The sequence below is a fragment of the Schistocerca nitens genome, chromosome 2 (genome assembly GCF_023898315.1).
Source record: "Schistocerca nitens isolate TAMUIC-IGC-003100 chromosome 2, iqSchNite1.1, whole genome shotgun sequence".
Classification (NCBI taxonomy): Eukaryota; Metazoa; Arthropoda; class Insecta; order Orthoptera; family Acrididae; genus Schistocerca; species Schistocerca nitens.
This window is the reverse complement of record NC_064615.1, coordinates 489,841,542-489,847,644: the sequence shown is the minus strand read 5'-3', so window position 1 is coordinate 489,847,644 and position 6,103 is coordinate 489,841,542. Positions and strand designations below refer to the sequence as shown.

Below are 6,103 nucleotides of genomic sequence, written 5' to 3'. Positions count from 1 at the left end.
AGCAGTACAAAATGGTAGAAAGAGAGTAGGATTCGTTATGAATTGAAAAGAAAGGCAGAGATGTAAAAGTAGATGATAATCTAATGATCATAGGGGTCTGGAATGCGGCAGTAGAGAAGGAATGTACACTAATGTTAAGAAAAAAAAAACCAGAACACCTTGAACGACTAGATAGGACGTTCATATTCACAGGACATGTACATTAATATGTTCTGTAGAAATGATTTCCAACGGCCGTGCCGCAGTGGTAACACCGATTCCCGTCAGATTACCGAAGTTAAGCGCTGTTGGGCTGGGCTAGCACTTGGATGGGTGACCATCCGGTCTGTCGAGCGCTGTTGGCAAGCTGGGTGCACTCAGCCCTTGTGAGGCAAACTGAGGAGCTACTTGACTGAGAAGTAGCGGCTCCGGCCTCGGAAACTGACATATGGCCGGGAGAGTGGTGTGCTGATCACACGCCCCTCCATATCCACATCCAGTGACATCTGTGGGCTGCGGATGATACGGCGGTCAGTCGGTACCTTTGGGCCTTCATGGCCTGTGTGTGAGGAGTTTAGTTTTAGTAACCTCGGTTCAATTTGTGTCCTGTTGCCAAGTAGGCACAGGGTCCGACATGGGCCCTAATAGCTTGTTCCATGCGTGATGATATCGACGCATATAAAACGCGAATGGCGTTCTGTGATATAGCTATCCATACTGCATTCACCTAGTTTCGAAGATAATCTATGGTGGTTAGCATTGGGTCGCACCATTGCATCCGTCCTTTCATCATATCCCACATATTTTCGATTGTCTAAAAGTCTGGTGATCTGGTGGACCAGGGAAAAAGGTTGCCTTCCTGTGAGACCAAGAAGGCACATGTTCGTGCAGCAACATATGGTTATGCATTGTCTTGCTAAAAATGGTGTCTGGGGTGTTGTGCAGAAAGGGTATGGCTACGGGTCGCAGGATGTCATTCTCATAGGATACACTGGTCACAGTGCCCTGGAAACGCACTAACTGTGATTTGTGGTTGTACCCAACAGCACCCCACACCATAATGCCTTGAGTTGGCGCTGTATGCCTTGTGAGAGTGCAGTGTGATGCCACTCCCCCTGTCTGCGGCGAACCAAAATGCGGCCATCATTTTCAAACAAACAGTACCTGGATTCGTCCGAAAACACTATCTGATGCCATTCCTGTTCCCAGTGACATCGATCCATACACCAGTGCCGTCTAGAATGTTTCTTCACATTCGTCAAAGGTAGGCGGAGAAGTGGACGACTTGCGCGTAACCCATGCCGTAAAAAACGGCGACGGACTGTCACCCCTGACAGCGTACGATGTGTTACACTGTTCTACTGTTGCGCCAGAGCCGAGAAGTACCCAGATCTGTCGTGCAATGCCATTTGGACGATGGTCTGGCTGGTGCGAGCTGGCCCATCTCGTCGTGATCCATTCGGCACACACCCGTTGCACTGCTGAAACACTTCGTCCCACCCGAGCAGAAATTTCCCAGATGCAAGCATCACATTCTCTCATGCCAATAATGTGCCCTCTTTCAAACTCACTGATTTTACAGTAGGTTCGCGCATACATCCACGAGTCATCCTGCACGCCTGTTCAAGTCACATTGATCCATAACTCCGGTTTATAGTGACAAGGAGAGCCACAAGCACATTTTATCGGTAGGTTGTGTCGCGGTGCGATATCGATGTTGACCTTTAACCACTGGCCGATATGGTTCAAATGCTAACCATTTGTGCAGAACATACTAATGTACAAGTCCTGTGAATATGAATGTCCTGTCTCTAGGCGTTCAATGTGTTCTGGTTTTAGCGAACGTGGGTGTAATAAACCGTTGCGGGAGCGTATGGGCTTGGTAGTAGGGATGAAAGAGGAGAGTGAGTTCTGCAATAAATTTCAGCTAATAATAGCGAGTACACTATTCAAAAATCAAAAGAGGAAGAGGTATACTTGGATAAATCTTGAACGTACATACAGATTCCAACTGGATTATGTCACGGTCAGACAAATTCAAATCGAATACGTGACTGTGAAGAGAGGATATAGACTGAGATCACAAAGTAGTAATGATAAAAGAATAGACTGAAGTTTAAGAGATTCTTCCGGAATAATAAGTAGGCAAAGAAGTGGGATACTAGAGCTTTGGGGAATGAGATATGCGTTTGAAGTTCACTGAACCAATAGATTCTGCGATAGTGAATACCAGAGTAGGCATGGATATCTCTAAAAAGTGCAGTCGCAGAAGCTGGACGGACAAGCATAGGTACAAGGTAGGTGACTAAGAAGAGACCTTGAGTAACAGAAGAAATACTTCAACTCATCGACAAAATAAGAAAATACAAACTTCAAATAAGGTATTTAAAGCACAAAAACGTTTAAGGAAATTCAGGAATACAGAAATATTTCGCTTAGAAATGAAATGAATAAAAAGTGAAAGGAAGCTTAGGGGAAGAGCTACCGGATCAATGTGGAGAAATTGAAAAAGGAGGGTTGTCAGCAGAACCGATTGAGTATATGCAAAAGTCGAAACAATCTTTGGTGAAATTAAAAATAAATGGTCTCAATATTAAAAACGCAACGGGAATTCCACAGTTAAGCGCAGAGGAGAGAGTGAGTAAGTGGAAAGAGAACACTGAAGGCCACTACAATGGGGAGGTCTTACCTGATGACATGGCTGAGGAAGAAATGGAAGTCGATATGGAAGGGACAGGGGATACAGTATTAGAGTCAGCGAATATAGAGCTTTGGAAAACTTGCGATCAAATAAAGCACATTTCTCCGGAATTTCTGTAATCACTGGGGGGGGGGGGATAGAGAGTCAATCAAGCGACTATTCAAGTTGATGTGTAGAAACTATGAGTCTGGAGACATACCACAGACTATCGAAAAAATATCATGCACACATTCCGGAAGATAGCGAGGGTAGATAAGTGCGAGAAGCATCGTAGGAGCAACATAAGGGCTAGTGCAACCGAGATGCAGGTAAGAGCAATACGAGGTGCGGCTAGAAAAAAACCGGACTGATGCTGGAAAAAACATTTATTTACAATTATTTATAATTTCATGTTATCTCCTTCAATGTACTCCCCTCCTCGGTCTCTACACCGCTCCATACGAATTTTCCACTGTTCATAGCAATGCTGCAGATCATTTTCGGTAAGTCCATACATTACTTCCGTCGCTTTTTCTTTTACTGCTTCAACAGTCTCAAATCTAGTTCCTTTCAAAGCTGACTTGACTTTAGGGAAAAGAAAAAAGTCACAGGGGGCCAAATCAGGTGAGTAGGGTGGATGATCTAAGATGGGAATGTTGTGTTTTGCCAAAAACGTCTTCACTGACAACGCACTGTGAGCTGGGGCATTGTCTTGGTGAAGGATCCATGACTTTTTTCTCCACAAATCGTTCCGTTTTCTCCGTACTCGCTCACGTAGGGTAGCCAGGACGCTAATGTAGTAATGCTGATTCACTGTTTGTCCCTCTGGTACCCAATCAATGTACACAATCCCTTTGACGTCAAAAAAAAATCATCATTGCCTTGAATTTCGATTTTGACATTCGTGCTTTTTTTTTGTCGTGGAGAACCAGGAGTTTTCCAATGCATCGATTGGCGTTTAGTTTCGGGATCGTAAGTAAAAAACCACGATTCATCGCAAGTAATAACATTTTGTAAGAAGGTGGGATCACTTTCAATGTTTTCCAGGATGTCAGAACAAATCATTCTTCGGCGTTCCTTCTGTTCAATTGTGAGACACTTTGGAACCATTTTTGAACACACTTTGTTCAAGTTGAAAATTTCATGAAGAATCTGCCTAACACTTTCCTTGTCAACTCCTGTTAACTCAGACACTGCTCTGATTGTTAAACGGCGATCTTGTCGAACAAGTTTACCGATTTTTTCAATGTTTGCATCAGTTTTTGCTGACAATGATCTGCCAGTGCGAGTGTCTTCGCGGCCATCTTTAAATCGTTTAAACCACTCAAACACTTGTGTTCGCGATAAACAATCATCGCCGTACACTTGTTGTAACATTACAAACGTTTCACTTGCAGATTTTCCTAGTTTGAAACAAAATTTGATGTTAACACTCTGTTCTTTCTGTACACTCAACATTTTCCGACGCACAGACAAAACGTCAACTACTTAAAACAGACGCCACGGGCAGACTGAGTGCAGGAGGCAGATGAAACTCGAGCAGTAGGCGGAGCGAGAGTCACGTGACAGGCCACGCGACTTTCAGCCTGATTGCATTCGTTTTATTGTTTCACCAGTACTAGTCCGGTTTTTTTCTAGCCACACCTCGTATCCTGTAAAACTTGGAAAATTAATTGAGGAATTGTTAAATGACAATCAGACTGAGTTTCGGGAAGGTGAGGGCACCACTGGAGAGGCAGTTCTGACGTTGCGATGGATTATGGAAGCAACAATTAAGAAAATTGAAGCCATATTGTTAGGATTTGTCGTTTGACAATGTAAAATGGTGTAAAACGTTTGAAATTCGGCGAAAAATTGGAGTAAGCTACAGGGAAAGACTGGTAATATACAATTTGAGCAAGGACCAAGAGGGGACGGTAAGAATGAACGAAATACTCGGGTTAAAAAGGGAGGAATATAGGGATGTAGTACTTCGTCCCTAGCGAAGCAATGACGGAAATAAAATGAAAGTTCAAGGGTGGAATTAAAATTCAGGCTGAAAGAATATCAATGATAAGATTCACTGACGGCAGTGCTATCCTCAGTGATAGTGAAGAAAAATTTCGGGACGTGCTGAATGACATGAACAGTCTAACGTGTACAGAATATGGACTGAGAGTATACCGAAGAAAGACGAAAGTAATGCAGAGTAGTAGCAGTGAGATTAGCGGTAAACTCAACATCAACATTGGGCCCACGAAAAAGACTAGTTAAGGAATTCCGCTACCTTTGAAGCGAAATAACACAATATGGACGAAGCAAGGAGGACGTACAAAGCAGATTAACACAGGAAAAGAGGGTATTCCTGGCCCAGATTATGTTAGTGTCAAACATCGGTTTTATTCTGCGGAAGAAATTTTCGAGAAGGTACGTTTGGAGTATAGCATTGTATGGTAGTGAATCATGGACTGTGGGAATGGGGGAAAAGAAGAGTCGAATCGTTTGGGGTGTGACGCTGTAGAAGAATATCAAAAATAGGGTGGACTGGTAAGGTAAGGAATGATTAGGTTCTCTGCACAATCGACGAGGAAAGGAATATATGAAAAACACTGATAAGAAGAATGGAATAGATGGCAGTACATGTGTTAAGACATCAGGGAATAACTTGCATGGTACTAGAGAGAGCTGTATACCCTAAAATCTACAGTGAAAAACGAAGATGGGAATATGTCCAACAGGTAACTAAGTACATAAGGTGCAAGTACTACTCTAAGATAAAGAGGCTGGCACAACAGACGAATTCGTGGCGTTCCACATCGAAGCAGTCAGAAGACTAACGACCCAAAAAAATAAAACAAAGTTACCCAATGCAGAATTTAAACATGTAACTGTTTCTAAACCAATGACTCGTGTCCTGTGGCCATTTAGGTGAATTCAAAGAGATTCTGAGATTCTACCACTGCAATGGAAAATTTACACCGCTAATAGCTCATACAGCGCTTTCTACTGGCCCATAGAAACTTTCACCGATAGCTTCCACAAAGATAAAACACAATAAAGTCACTCAAAAGACTAAACAAAAATGCTCAAATGTGTGTGAAATCTTATGGGACTTAACTGCTAAGGTCATCAGTCCCTAAGCTTACACACTACTTAAATTATCCTAAGGACAAACACACACACTTACGCCCGAGGGACGACTCGAACCTCCACCGAGACCAGCCGCACAGTCCATGACTGCAGCGCCTCAGACCGCTCGGCTAATACGGCACGGCTCAAAAGACTAAACAGCAAATGTTTGTTAGCTTCAATTAGACCTCACAAGATCCGTTACTTCTGTTAAGCACTACGTCCAGCTAGTTAATGACGTAACAACCTGATATGAGAACTGATACTACCGTTCATATGAATGTTCACTAAACTGTAAAACACATCTAGGAAACCACAGTATGTGCATTCAGAAAT

At 43.0% G+C, this 6,103-nt stretch overlaps 1 pseudogene; it reads left to right on the top strand.

Annotated features, from left to right (window-relative positions):
• Positions 1–226: 226 nt before the first annotated feature.
• LOC126238104 (5S ribosomal RNA) lies at positions 227–344 on the top strand (annotated as a pseudogene).
• Positions 345–6,103: the final 5,759 nt, after the last annotated feature.